The following is a 15,867-nucleotide window of genomic DNA, read 5'->3' on the forward strand; positions in this document are numbered from 1 at the left end:
TCGTCTTGTCTAGTAGTATAGTGATACGGGAGGATATTGAGACTATGTTTTAATGTAACTATTACCACCATATGTATCAACAAGACTTGGGTATCCTATGTACCAGCTATGTACCAATACTCTATGTACCAACAATATGTAAACACTATACTGTATTTGTAGCACAAATGTCGTTAATCCAAATGTACTTTATACTTGCACTCTGTATTTCTCTACTGTTCCAGCCTATTAATGTATGCCTTTCCAAGATGGTCACGTAGCCCACATTCATTAGATGTTTTACAAACTTGATTCTGTTTTAACTCTGCCTCAACCCAGACCTGGGGACAACAAAGACCATTCACACCTGGCTGATAGCACTGCTGATAAGCATTTTATGGCCCACTCAGAATAACAAAAGAGTCCTCTATATCCTGCCCAAAGTGGCATTGGAATGTCTGGGGAGGAAGGCAGCAAACTTTCTGGGAACATCTTGGGCACAGGTCAAGGAAACATCAGGTCAGAAAATGTATATTTTTCTCTAGCCAATGGGTCAACTGCAGAAACACCTGAAGTCCAATCAGGGCCGAGATCCAAAAGTTGGGGTACAGAGGACCAATAGCAATGTAGTACTTTTATGGCTCTTTGTCTGTAACCATTATAAAATATTGGTTCACTCTTTGTTCTGGGTCTTTCTCTGCTTTTAAGAGAAGACCCAGCTGACCATTTCTTTGCTGCTATTCAAATAAAATTGGGTCTTTGTTTCAGCTGCCTTGCATCTTAGCCTGTTGTCCTTGCCAGAAACCTGAACCCAGAATTGGCCTGTAACAGTATCATAAAAATATTGTTCAGACTGTGCTAAGGATTAATACCAGTTCAGTTCTAATACATTTTTCTCCCCTCCATACTTACTTGGTGTATTTCAGCATCCTTTTTTTCTTTCCCTATATGAGAAATCTCATATAACTCAACAAGATTATTGTAACCACAGGCAGGTTTCCTCAACTGGTAAAGAGAAAACCAAAATACTGCAGCTACGATGTACGAAATCACTTTGAACCTTTTCCTCCCCTTAAATCTTGACACTACAATGATGTTTTTGTAAGGCAAGTTTAGCCACTGCAATGCAATATGAATCAAGTCAGTTACATGCATTTTAACAAATGTCAATGTTAAAAAAAAGCACTAGAGTCATTCAAATATTTTCTTGAAATGTGCACAACCACCAAGATGCATACTGAAAACAGTTCTTTTTCATCTTTCAGTTACTGAAATTTGTTGGTTTGTTTTCTCCTCAATTCACAGACAGTGCAATAGAACAGGACAAGATGAACTCAAAAACCCAGCATTGTCCAAGCCAGCAGCCCATGCTACTTATTCCTAAGTCTTTCATGCTCTGTAAAAACTCCTAGGCTAAGAACTCCTTCAGCATCAGTGAAGGGGAAAGCCCCCTCGACATGGTTCTGTCTGATCTGGTGGAGAAGGAAAGAGGAGGCTCTTGGCTAATGTTGTTCCATCTGTTGCTGGTTCTTGGGAGGGGAATGATCTGGGCTTGGGTACCAGTTTGGGCAACATCTTTCTGGAAAACCAGGCAGCCATTAAGCTTCCCAGTTGTTGTAAAATTGCCAGAGAGGGCATGAAACCACTCAAGGGCAAGATTGTCTTTTTGTGCAAGTGAGAAAAACATAGAACAGCGCGTGAATTCCCTTTTCAAGGAGAAAGCATGGCACTCCAGGAAAATTCTCACTTCAGAGTACCAGATGCTGGGAGGGACACTTAGAACAGTGATTACTGGAAGAGTCCTATGATATATTACTTTAACATTCTTTCTCCAAAGCATAGGGATTGATGAGTCCACATAAAACCATATCCTGTAATTAGACACTAGATACCTCTTATTAGATACATCCATCACTTGTATTTATGCCACTTTCCTTCACTTCAGTTTTATATTTAAAAAGAAAGCTTGAAAAGAAATTAATCAGTTTTTTGGTACATGCCATCTGCATGTCCATTTCCCTCTAACTCTAAACTGCTGATGAAGCTTCACAAGGAATCAACAAGATCCACTTCACTTCAGAAGAGTTTTGATTCAACCTACACATTTCCTAAATCTGTCTAGATTACCCCAATTTATTTCAGGATTTCTCTCAATCTCAAGCATAAACCTACTTTAAGTCTTTAGATTTGAACCTGCAATGCAATGATGGTAAACCATCTCGAAAATACTTCATTGAGTAGTATCACAGAATGATAAGACTCAGTAAAACAGGTGAAATCCTGGGATAAATGCCTGCAAAGATGAAATTTTCTTCTTTTCAAAGATATGAGGAAAATAAGTTAATTATTATTGGTGTCATTCCTAAGAACTGTAATGATTTTTTAAAAAAATGGATCATGTAGGAAACAAAAGATCAAGCAAAATCATGGAACCTGCACTTCATATCCTGTTTCAGGCAGAATATATTTTATCTCAGTGTGCTTTTTTAAAACCTGTATAAAATGGCAGGACTGGATTTATCATTATTTTCCCAAGTGTTCCATTCTATGTAATATTTTAAGCTTTGGGCTCATTGCATACCTTGTAGCGTTAACCAGCAAAGTACAATTCAGTTATAATATTTCAGAAGTGGATTTAAGGCTAACAGCACAACTGTATCCTAATGACATAAATGTCTCAAAGTGTTAGTTTGACAGAAGAAAATAAAAGAACAAACTGTTGCTCCCATGAGGGGTAGAATGATAGAAGTGGCAGTAGCAACACATTGCTTTGAAGAAACAGAACTTGGTGCGTCCTTTTACTGGAGCCTCTTTTATTGTTGGTGTGTTGCATTTTATAACCCTTTTGCAAAGACTACATAAGGTTTTATGTGCCTTTGGAATGTCCCTCCAGAATTCATTTCCTCCAACACACAGTGCTGCAAAAAGCCATGTCCACACGAAGCACAATAAATGGCAATTATTAATGCTTCCTGCTTTTCTGATTATAATTATTTTATTGAACCGATTTTCAAAAGAATTAGTAGACACAGAATATTAATTTTCTTTTGAGCCCTAGAGCTTCCAGAAAAGCATTTTTTTGCAGAGGAAATAATAATAAAGAAGGACTATAGATTGTATGTATGTGTTTTTCCTTCCTGTATGATTCTTAGACAAATTATTCAGCAAAAAAACCCAGCTCAACACAAAGTCTCCAAAACTTTCCAATCCAAGACACATCTGGGCATTCTATCATCTATCAACAGATTGCAGGAATTTAAGATGAAATATTTGAACTCCAAGCTCTTTGATAATTTGTCAATGGTCTGTGAATCACCCATATGTTTTAAAAGTAACGACTCAGAGCAGAAACAGATGAGGCACAAGATTCATGGTTAGAAGTAGAGCCCCTTTAAAGGGGTGGGGGGGAGTTAAATGCAAATCCCCCCCCAGGTTTTCACACCTGCAAGCTGCAACTCTGCTTCTACGTCACAATTGATCAGAGGCCGCAAGCATGGCACTCCTTCGCAAGAGACTCAGAGGTTTTGAATAAAAATGTCTTTGGAAAGTGTGATGGTCCCCAGCCCTTCTATAGGTAGGAAAATGTCAAAGGACCCACCAAGGATACACATTATTCTAATAAATGTTCAAAGATGCCTTCAACTCCACTTTAGTTTTCCTAAGGAACTGTTTATATTCTCCCCATCTTATCACCCTCAGTCTATGTCTCAGGAGGTTTTTGGACTATAGTTCTCAGAAATCTTGGTCAGTACAGTTACTGCTAAAGGAGTTTTAGTCCAAGAACACCTGGAGACCACTTATCTAGTCCACTGTCTTCCTCGTTCCTACTCTTGCCCACCTCTCGTGTCTCCCTCTCTCCTTCCCTTTTATGCCATCCTTTAGGCTGGCTCACTCTCCTTCTCTTCCCACCTTCTAGGGCTGGTTGTCATAACTGTTCGAGTTTCAGATTCTGGTCCAAATTAATAACCTAGAAAACAATTCAAAGCTGTCTATCCATTTTTGGTGGGGGCAGGGAAGATACTGAGGTCAAACCCACCTGCTGGCCAAAGCCTGCCCGCTTATAAAGGGATCATGTTTTATTATGGTCTAATTGCAAAGCTAGCATCACATCTGCTTCTACCATCAGAATTCCAATGCCACTGATTTTTTTAAGCAGCACAGCTTAGCTCAGTGATGTTACTGTTGCTTTTAATAGATGATAAGGGAAATACTACATTGATGTTAACAATAGGCATATTTAGTGCCTACTGGGACCAAATGGCATCCTTTAATTTGACCAGTAATAAGAAAAACATGTGTTTTTCATGCAAGATTGTATCATGAGGCATATTTGTTGAGAAACATAGCAAGTTTCTTGCCTCTTCCATATCTTATCAGTTCACAGAACAAACAGGAAAAGAACGTATGACATTGCCAGTGGTTGTCCCAAGCAGCTGGCAGCCCTATCCCAAGACTTGCATTTAAGGGGGAAAAATCCCACTTCCTGAACAGAGTTATAACCATTGCCTATCTGGATTTCTTCATACAGGGCAGAAATAATTTGCAGAGTGATGAAAATAATTCATTTCGCTTTCCTGCAATTCCCTGTTCTCATTCAATTCCCCTTTCACCCATCTGTCTGTCTGATTTCTTTTCCTAAATGCCGATAAACTCAAATGAGAGTTTCTAACTCATTTTAGAGGGTAGGCAGCATTGCCATCTTGCTGAAGCTCTGCAGTAATTTGGGGCTAGTCAGTGCAGGATGGGCAAATTCTTGGAAATAGAGATACATTTCTAAATAGCTGAAGCAATTTATAAGTAAGGCAACCATCTAAGGTAGGAAGTAACCTTTTTCCTTCTAAACCTAAAAACAGTGCACAGCCATGTGGTTGTTCGTTTGCAGCTCTCATCAGTCCTAACTGGCAAACGCTAATTGTGAGACAATGTGAGTTGGCGTTGATCATCCAGAGAGCCTTACATTTGCCACTCCTACTTTAAAGTAATACAGGCAGGCAGAGGCTATAATTGCAGATTTCCTTTTCTTGTTTGATTTTAGCCACACTTTTCCCATCCAGAATGCCTGTGGGACTGCATGAAGAGGGGGGGGGGAATCTAAATGAATTATCAAATGAAGTGCTCCAAATACATGTTTTTAAATATGTTTACACTCATCCCTGTGGCTAGGACACTTCAATATCCAGAAGTCACATTCTGTGGTAGACTTCATACAGAACTTACCGCCACCTGAAAAGTTGTATATGATGTCCTGGAGTTTTATCCACCTGAGAGTTACTTCCCCCCCCCCAGTAAAAACAAAATCCCCCCAAACTTACTGCATTTTGCCATTGGGGCACTTTTTTGTTCCATCCAATGTAATGTCCTGGCTTACACTGTTTTCTGATCAAAATTTCAAATTCTCCCCCCTCCTGCCAAAACAGAGAGAAACTGGAAGACCACACTCTCTGCATAAGCAATCTTGTTTACTAAAAAGTGAAGTATCCTGTTCATGAAGGTGAAGAGATATGTTGCAGCTATGGCAAAGCTGGCCTTCAGGGTTCTCTGGAGAGGCAGGCTTCATTGGGGAATAAATTCCTGACAAACACAGTGGCAGAGATGACCAGAAAATTCACCTTAGCTTTTTCAGTTCTTCTGCAAAAGACAAGAATGTGTGAACATGCTCCTGGAAGGAAGGATTAGGAAAGAATAAGAGGAATTTTTAAAAAATAGAAAAAAAGGATTCCAGGGACCAGCAAAATGAACTTTGGGGATCAATATGGACTGTAAACTACATGACTAAAACCTCAGACAGTATAGTTTTAGACAGCTCATCATTCCCTATTCACATTTTACAAGATAATATTAGTAATTTGCTATTATTATCAAGAATAGTCAGCACAAAGAGCTTTACTTATATCCTTTGATACATTTTCTGATTGCTGAGCATAATTTAAATGGTAGGGAGGAGAAAAAATGTGTAGCCTATTCAATTCATTAGACTGCCTTTTAAGGCAAAAGAGGGGTTGAAAGAGCAGGGGACAAAACTCTATTATAAGGAATTAACAGAGCTAGCTGCAGATTTTTGCTAGAAACTGGAGATATGGTCTGAAAATAATATAATTAGTAGGAGAGGAACTGAAAGTTTAATGTTAAATGTAGAAAAGATCTAGTATAAATGTGAAATATGAGGGGGAGAACTAGTCAGAAGGATAACAATCTTGGGTTAATGCTGCATGAAAAACTGGAAATGAATGAACATGGCAAAAGCCTGGCTAACGAATGAGCAATTTTAATATTTAGAGGAATATTGCCAGAGCACAGGGCACAGAGTGCTGTCCTCTGAAGATGCCGGCCACAGAGACTGGCGAAACGTTGGGAAGAACAACCTTCAGAACATGACAAAGAGCCCGAAAAACCCACAACAACCAATTTTAATATTTATTTATCATTTTGAGTTTTATTTCCAGGAAGCAAAGACTGATTTATTTTAAAACTTGCACTTCAACCTCAGTTGAAATGTTGCCTCACATTTAAGCACTCTATTGCATTTAATTTGGGATTCAGAGAGTAGGCAACAGCATTAAAGGAAAAACTCCTATTCATTAATTAATTTATGAATGGATAGTGAGAGCCACACTTATGCTTATGAATCCTACCTCTTAACCTCATTGAGATCATGTGACCATGAATAAGGATGTCAACCTTTGTAGAGTATGCTAGTTATTAAGAAACTCACATTCTAAATTCCCTTAAAGCAGAGCACACATTCCTTATCATTATGCATTCTTAGGAATTTGCTTGTGTAATATTTGTAAAAAAAAATGCAGGGATCTCTAATCTATGCTGAAGACGTTAGAGTACTATATTGTTCAATCATCTTCAGTGTTCAATATAAACATAAGGTACTTACTATATTGGCTAAGAGCCAGCTATCCTGAAGTACCCTTTGGGTTAGTACTAAGCCATGCTGAATCAAGAAGTCATTAATTAAATCTGGAGAAGACTTGAAATAAAAAGCAGTGCTGGGCTTTTCCTTCTTATAATCTGCCTCTGTTCTGTAGGCACTCCACAAAGAGAATGCATGCTATTGTTTTTCAAACGCTAGATCAATTATTTCTATAGAGATACATAATACAGTATTATCTGTAGGTAGACTCTGCAAGGCTCCACTGAAATCAGTTTCAAAAGTAAATTTATATAATCAACAAATGAAAATCATTTGATTTGCAACCTTTTTCATTTAATCGTTGCGCAAACAATGGAAAAACTTTTCATCTCTTTGTTGTTATTGTTGTTTACTCCTTAAGTCATGTCTGACTCTTTGTGACCCCATGGACCAGAGCACGCCAGGCCCTCCTATCTTCCACTCCCCCCCCCGGAGTTTGGTCAAATTCATGTTGTTGGCTTCGGTGACATTGTCCAACCATCTCGTCCTCTGTCGTCCCCTTCTCCTCTTGCCTTCACACTTTCCCAATATCAGGGTCTTTTCCAGGGAGTCTTCTTTTCATGTTTTTCCATTGTTTACTGCATCTGTATCTGCACATCACTAAGCACTGGATATTTGTATTATGTCCCTGGGGTTGCTCCTCATTTGTTTTCAAGAGCCATTTAAAGACATGGCTCTTTAGGCAGGCCTTCCCTCCTGTCAATTCTTGAAACCTGTCTATCTGTTCTGTCATTCCCCATCTTGATCACATTTATGATTGTGATGTTTTATTGTATTTAATGATATTTAATGGTATTTGTAAGCCGCCCCGAGTAGACGCTGTCTAGGAGGGCAGAGTAGAAATCGAATGAATGAATGAATGAATGAATGAATGAATGAAAGAATGAATGAATGAACGAATGAACAAACAAACACACGAACGAACGAATGAATAAATAAATAAATGCACAAGAAGTGACCTTCTCTGGCCTGCCCTATATGACTAAACTAAGACTTTCTGTACCTTAACCCTATCCATATGTTACTAAATTGTACCTTTGGATGAAGAGACACTTTGTAGTACACAATGATCTTGCCCTGAGCATACAGACCTTGCCCCCAATTTCCCAAGTGTGGGCAGAAAGGGTTGAAGAGTGATCCTAGGTATATTTAATGGCTGAAAAGACTTAGAATGTTCCCTTCAAGGAGGATCCCTTGGGGTAAGATCACAATTGCAGGGACTGTTCTGCGTATGATAAGCCAAGTGGATTTAGAAGTACTGCTTCAGGCCTTCCAGCTCAACGAAACTGGTGCACGGGGGGGGGGGGGGAGATATTGTTACAGGGCTTAACTATGTACCTATATCTGGAGGTACATGTAAATAACACCTGAAGCACTTTTCTGCCTCTAAACTTACTTATTAATTAAGCTTTACTTATTCACTGAATCTATCCATATAGCAGATATATATAATATATTCCTTTTAAAGAGCTTAGCAATTGCTTCCGTAAAACAGCAGTGCAATCCATAACACGCCTCAGGCATCACTCCCATGAGTTCCACAGGACTTCTCAAGTATTGCCTGCATAGCCTTAAAGGGTGCAATTCTTTGCTTCAATGATAAAGAGAAGTAAACCTGGTTTTTCTGCATTACAATGCCAAAGACAGACATGGCTGCTTTTTAAAGTGTGGAATAAACTGACCAATTTACCATACAGTACCTACTTCAAAAATGTTCCTTGTGGCACCTGAAAATCTATTGCTTTTAAATATTGTTCTCCTGGCCCACTGAATGTCACCACTATACTGTCTCCTTGAGCTGAGCAATTTGAAAAGTGGGGAAGCCCAGTATGTCAGGTCAGTATTGCCAGTGACTGCAACTAGTCAGTTCTCCTCACAGTTAGAAGCAGCCAAGGAGAAAGTATGAAGCATCATCAAAGAAGGAGAACTGCTAGTTTATTTGTGGAGAACCAATATCTCGGAGACTTGCTTCTTCCTCAGGAACCACCTACACTAGGAAAATCAGTTCCTTCATGCAGCTGCTTACTTTGTGTAACAGTTTTTGCATTCAGAATATTGATTTATTTATTGACAGAAAGTAAAGTAGTTAAAATCAAGCACAGTGGAGGTCACAAAAAATGTCTACATCACCAAAACAAGCACAGTAAGGATGGGATAGAATTCCACTCCAAAGTAGAATCCAATGTGAGAGATGCCACTTCCAAGATAAGTTATTACTGTTCTGGGAGTACTCTGAAATCAAATTATACTCTTTTGGTGTGGCAGAAAATATGTTTTATCATGATTTAGACATTGGCTGTCAGTATCAGGACTCTGACGTGAATAGAGAGGACCCAAATGGATTGGGAAAGCCGCCAAGAACTGAAACCGTGAATTATTGCTCCTCAGTTCCTACTCTGCAATGCAAGCAGAGCATCAGGTGAGAACAAATGGAGAGGCATCAGAACACTTGATATGAGACTCAAAGCTACCTCTCTCTCTCTCTCTCTCTCTCTCTCTCTCTCTCTGTGTGTGTGTGTGCGTGTGTTCTAGACCACTGGTTCTTAACCTTGGGTTACTCAGGAGTTTTGGACTGCAACTCCCAGAAGCTTTCACCACCAGCTGTGCTGATTGGGGTTTCTGGGAGTTGCAGTTCAAAAGCATCTGAGTAACAAAGGTTAAGAACCACTGTTCTAGACCAGTGATGGTGAACCTTTTTGAGCCCGAGTGCCCAAACTGCAACACAAAATCAACTTATTTACAGTGGACCCTCTACTTATGGAATTAATCCGTATTGGAATGGTGGCTGCAAGTCGAAAAGTCTGTAGGTCGAATCTCCATTGACCTACAATGCATTGAAAACCGATTAATCCCATAACTGGCAGTTTTTATTTTAGTTTTGTTCCGTTTTGGTTTTTTTCTGGTCTGTAAGTTGATTCTCCGGCTGCAAGTCGAATCTAAATTTTGCGGCCAGAGAAGTCTGTAACTCAAAAAGTCTGTAAGTCGAGGGTCCACTGTATTTCAAAGTGCCAATACTGCAATTAAAACCTGAATGCTGAGGGTTTAGTTTAGAAAAAACAACTGTTCCTGCTCTGCAAGGGTTAAATGCTTCTCTCTCTCTCTCTCTCTCTCTCTCTCTCTCTCTCTCTCTCTCTCTCTCTCTCTCTTTCTCCCCCCCCCCCCACGGGAGGTATTAACAAATAAATACTTACTGGTGGGGGCAAATCTGCCTTCCAGTGGGAGTTCCAAAGGCTTCAAACACAGGTTGTTTTCTTAACGGGCTCCTTATAATATCTTTTTCATGGCAAGGGCAAGAAAATATGTCCAAAAAGAGGCAAAAAAGGGGTCAACGGCTTCATTGTGTGGCCATCCTTATTCATTTATTACTTTCATTTTTCCCCCTAGCTCAAGGCTTAGGAAAGTTCCTTTTGATGCAAATGCTGGGAGATAACTTTTTGGAGGACCAGCTTAGAATCCTGTCAGAAGGCCAATATGGGGAAATTTAACAATCAGTGATTGGTGACAGGGGATACATTATTAGGACACAATTTTTTAAAAAAATCATGCAAAATGCAAGCTTTTGTGGATGAATCACATGTTCAGAGGGACTGTTGGCATCATCTTCAGTACTCAGCCAATCCTGAGGGTGCTGCTGCTGCCTTGGGAACCCAACCCCTCTCTCCTGGGCCTTTGTGACCTCACAGAGCCCCACCTCTCTGCTGGCAGATAAAAGGGGCTTGCTGGGCAGGGCAGGAGACCAGAAGGGAGGCCAGTGGCCAGAGGGCAGTCCCGCAGAGAGAGCAGCAGTGGCTGCAGGGGACCCAGCCCTTCTGCCCAAGGCAAGTTCTCTCATGAAAGCAGATGAACTTGCTAAGTGTGCTTGCGAGTTCACAGCTCTAGGCTGGCGGAGATCCGTGGCCTGAAGCTGGCTGATGTCAGCGATGGACCGGGAGGAAGTCGGTGGATGTTGGCAGACAGAAGCTGGTGGAATCTCCCTGCAGAAGTTGGCTGAGACCACAAGACGAAAGCCAGCAGAGGTTGGTGGATGAAGCCAGGGGACATTAGCCTCCTGAAACCAGCTGGTGGAAACTTGGTGGATATTGGTGGATGGAAGCCCGGGCATGTGAGTGAATGGCTGGTGGAGTGAAGGTGTGTGTGTGTGTCAGGGTGGTGGCGGCTGGGGTGTGTGTGTGTGTGTGTGTGTGTGTGTGTGTGTGTGTGTGTGTGTGTGTGTGTGTGTGTGTGTGTGTGTGTGTGTGTGTGTGTGTGTGTGTGTGAGTGTGTGTGTGAATGGGCTGGCTGGCATTCCGTGGGGATGTGGCCGGGTCGTGTGTGTGACTCAGGATTCAGGAGCTGGCGGAGGCTGGCTTCAGAAGCGGAGTGGAAGAGATGAATGGGTGGCTATTCCTGGTGGAAGCCAGTGGATGTTGGCAGGCAGAACTTTGGGATGAAGTTGCCAGAAAATTGGTTGGTGGATACACCTGGGTTGAAGCTGGTTGAAGGCAATGGATGAGCTCACCCCTTAGTTGTTTTTCTCTCTCTCGTAGGGTCTGAAGTGTTCTCTTCCCCAGGGGGATGCAAGGGACCAGAAGGCAGGCATCCTGCTGGAGCTGAACCAGGCCGTTGTCTCCACTGAGGATAACCGTTTAGCCTCTTTTCCAAAACCAATAAAAGAATTTTCTGGAATGGTTTTGAAGTGTTGTCTTGTTTGTCAGGGACTATCACGGGAATATCTTCCCCATCCCCTCATATCTTGGGCCCAATGCCTGGTGTGGGTCTTTGTGAAGTCATGGTGTGGGGCCTTGTGATGTCACAGGAATTGGGAACATAGTATTTCTCCATGTGAGGGTGTGAGCTAGGCATTGTGGGTTCCCTGCCTGAGCTCCTAAGCAATTATATTACATGTCGTGTAGGACAGACAGCAGCAGCAGCCTCGCCAGGTGACCCGAGAAGAGCGGGGGGGGGGGAGAGAGAGAGAGAGAGAGAGAGACCTAAAAGCAGAAGTCCCAGTGGTGCCAAACCCCTGAGGGAGAAGACTGCCGGGCAGAGAGAGGGCCCCCCTTCTGGATGCACAGAACCACATTTCAAATTTTTGCGGACCCCTTCTTCTTTGATGTGCAAGATGCCCCTCCTGTGCTTCAAATGGCGCTCATTGACCTGCAGTGCAACTCTGAGCTCAAAGCGAAGTTCAGGAAAGTGAGTGGAAAAGCAATTTTTGAGAGAATTGACTCCCAGCTTCCCTGAGCTTTCCCAAATGTTCAAGCGGATCATGTGCCTTTTTGGGAGCACATACTTGTGCAAAAAGCTCTTCTCCTTGAACTTCAATAAGTATGAATACAGGTCCAGACTGACTGATGATCATCTTCAAGCCATACTGAGGGTCTCAACTGCTTCCTCTCTCAAGCCAAATGTGGCTCGGCTATGCAAGAGGAAGCGCTGCCAGGTCTCTACCAGGAGTAGGCAAGAGAAGCCACGTGCAGAAGAACAGTTCATGTTCTTCAATGTTCCATTCATGTTCAGGACAATTCATGTTTAGAAGATTGAAGGTTAAAGAACAGTTAATGCAGACATTTGAATCTAAATACAGCAGATATAGAAGACTGAAGAAACCACATATAGTCGCTCACTAGAGAATTATTATTATTATTATTATTATTATTATTATTATTATTATTATTATTATTATTATTATTATTATTATTATTATTATTATTATTATTATTATTATTATTATCATCATCATCATCATCATCATCATCATCATCATCATCATCATCACCACCACCACCACCACCACCACCACCACCACCACCACCACCACCACCACCACTACTACTGATTTATTTATTTATTTTCTTATTCTTAATTTGTTTATTTTTTCATCTTATTTTGTGTTAAAAATAGATTCGAGAAGATTGGAATTTTTTAAACAAAACTTTTCTTGTGGAAAATCTGATGCGGCCCAACCTCACCCAGACCCTGCCTCCAGCGGCCCCTGGGTTAAATGCTCATTTCCCCCCCCCCTCTATGGGTGGTATTAACAAATAAATACTTACTGGTCCTCCAATCCCCCATTGGGCTAGACTGGTAATGGTCGCCATTGCACCTCTCCACTGGACCACTGCACCAGCAGAGGGGAGTGCCGAAATCCAGGATCGGAGGACGGGTAAGTATTTCTCTATGGAAACTTATGGCTCGCATGCCAACAGAGATGGCTCTGTGTGCCAGGTGTGGCACGTGTGCCATAGGTTTGCCATCATTGTTCTATACTGACCTCAGGACCTCTCCATCCTTCTATTTGTTCTCGTGGATCTGGATCACAGACTGGTCTTTATTTCTCCACCAACTCTTGTTCAACTCACCAGCCTACACTGGCTGAGTGCACCATCTGTCTCCTATCAGTTCTGCTTCCTCAGGACAAAACACAATGTCTGCCAACCCTTCCCTGCCTTGGAGGTCTTTGGATGTGAGACACATTTGTCTAGCATGACCCAAGATGCCTAAGACATCTTACAGCATTCTAAAATCAATTGGTTGATTTTTTCCATCTATAAATGATGTGGAAGAACCTGATGACAGCTGACACAATCATCTTCAGGGATGACTCAATAATTCATTAGGTTCAACTGCTGGTGAGAATGTTATTTAGAGATGGCTGAGAGATGGTTATTTAGAGATTAGTTCTGCTCTGTGAAGTTTTGACAGAGAACAGAATGAAATCATTTCAGCCTGCAGGAACTCTGGAGCAGAAAGAAGAATCTAGAATTCCTTTCACAATTTGTTCCAGCCATATATGCAAATACTTGTAATATGAAAATTCCTCTCTACTAACGATGGAAAGAATACTCATTACATACTCTGTTCTAATTAACACAGGGTATTTGAACATCACAAGACACCTAGACGAATCATTTGAAACCTCTGCTAGGTTCCTTGTCTTCTAGTGAATACAACAGAAATAATGATTTTACATCACTCTTGGCCCCTATAACATACATGAAACGTCTCTAGTCTCTTTGAGAAGCAAAGCAAACACACATACCAAAGTACAGAAGGATGGGTGAGTTGCTACTGAAGATGTCAGCAAACTATTGAATGCTTTGAATTCATACATAAAGCCACACACATTCTAATTTGGAAGAATTTGCACAGGTTGCCAATCCACCATTTTGGGTAAAATCAAAGCAATTTTGCACAAAACCCAAGCAAATTCATAGAATTTGCACAAAACCCAAGCAAAATCATAGAATAATGCATTTGGAAGGGGCCCATATGGCCACTGAGTCCAACCCTCTGCTCAATGCAGGAATACAAATCAAAGGATATCTGCCAGGTAGTTGTCTAAACTACTCTTGAGTGCCTCCAGTCTTGGAACACTCACCACTTCTCAAGGGAATTGGTTCCACTGAACCAATGTCAAAATGATTCTTTTTGTGCAGAATATTATTCCCCCTAATGTGAGAAATTTTTGAGCAGCTCTAGGGAATTCCTTGCCATCCTCACCAGCAAGAAGAAAAATATTAGTATTCCTTGCCCTTAGCTTGAGGGCAAGAAAAGAGAGGATTTAGATTCCTACTCTAAATATGCCCAATGGCCCTATGTGACATTTTACAGCTAATAAAATTGTTTCCTTATAGTATCAGACAGCCACAGAAATGTTGAGGATACTCCTGGGGACCTCTAAACTCCTTGCAAAGCCGTCTGGTAGAGACATACTTGAAATATTTAAATTTAATTAATTTGAATAAGACATGAACTGGTTCAGACTTCCCAGGCTAATGTCCGGGTTAGAACATAGTTGGGCACCAACTTCCACATTTCTAATTTGTTTGTTTGTTTTATATGCCACCTTTCTCTCACTAAGGGTACTCATTTCCCATAGGTCCCAACTCAGTTTAAAATGTGCAGTTTGAATGAAACTACAGTTTAAGACATATTTTTGCATACAAAATTCATAATTTTAACCACCATCATGCCTGCACTATGCCATGACAGTTAAATAATCCGTGCTTTCCTATCACCATTATGGTTTCATTTATCTGTCGGATGGAAACTGAAGGGATCCTAAAAACAAGAACAAATGTAACACATTAAATCCAGGCACAGAAAAAATAGACAGTAATGTAGTAAAATGTTTATCTCTGTCAGCTCAAAGGCAGCAAACTGTGCCTATAGGAACAGTACAAGCCATATCTGATTCCTGAATTCACATTGGTTCCCTTTTCAGATTCAGCCATATTGGATTAGGCTATCGAGCATGAATGTGATATCTACAAATTAGTGTTTTGATTGAGTTTCTGTATCCCTTTGTTTAACTTCCCGGACAGGGTTTTGCCTGTTTAATAATGAGAACAAGTCTGATGAAGACAACATGTTTTGCTTAAGCTATGTTAACTGAAGCCGATATTTCCTAATTGCATTAGTAGGAGAAACATTTACAGTAATGTTTTTGCTCCTAAATAATCCACACTTTCATTCACTATAATCAAAGAAGAACAGAAACCATCAACAGTGCCATTTCTTATCAAACATAGCATGCACTTACTAGTCTTATAACAATAATGTAATCTCCCCCACTAATTGACAAAACCAGCCTTATTTTAGAACAGTCATAAGCAGGGAGTTCTGCTTGTGAATTTCTCAGAAGGCCCACCCTTAGGAAATATAATTACAGAACTAGGGTGGTCTACAGACAGGAGAATAAAAGAGGCAGCTGCTGAAAAATAGGAGACAGAATAGAAGGCACATTTACCAAGAATCTAGATTTCTAAATGAGTTGCAAATTTTAATCCAAGTCTCTAATTTACCCCTCATGATGGTGTTGGATGAAAAAACGGTCCTTTCCCAAAGGATAGCTCTAAGATTTGTGCCATTTTTTTGGTTCTGAGGCACAAATGTGAAACAGTGCGTGCAAGTCTGCATGTAGTGGAGGTCTCCTAAGCAAAGGAGCCACTCAGAATATCCATTGGTAAGAGATACATTTTGAC

At 40.8% G+C, this 15,867-nt stretch overlaps 1 protein-coding gene across 5 annotated transcripts in view; it reads right to left on the reverse strand.

Moving 5' to 3' along the window:
• Nucleotides 1-15,867, reverse strand: part of CACNA2D3 (calcium voltage-gated channel auxiliary subunit alpha2delta 3) — a 648,666-nt gene that overhangs the window by 54,992 nt on the left and 577,807 nt on the right. The gene's annotated exons all lie outside the window — the stretch shown is intronic.

This window comes from Pogona vitticeps, chromosome 2, assembly GCF_051106095.1.
Source record: "Pogona vitticeps strain Pit_001003342236 chromosome 2, PviZW2.1, whole genome shotgun sequence".
Taxonomy (NCBI): Eukaryota; Metazoa; Chordata; class Lepidosauria; order Squamata; family Agamidae; genus Pogona; species Pogona vitticeps.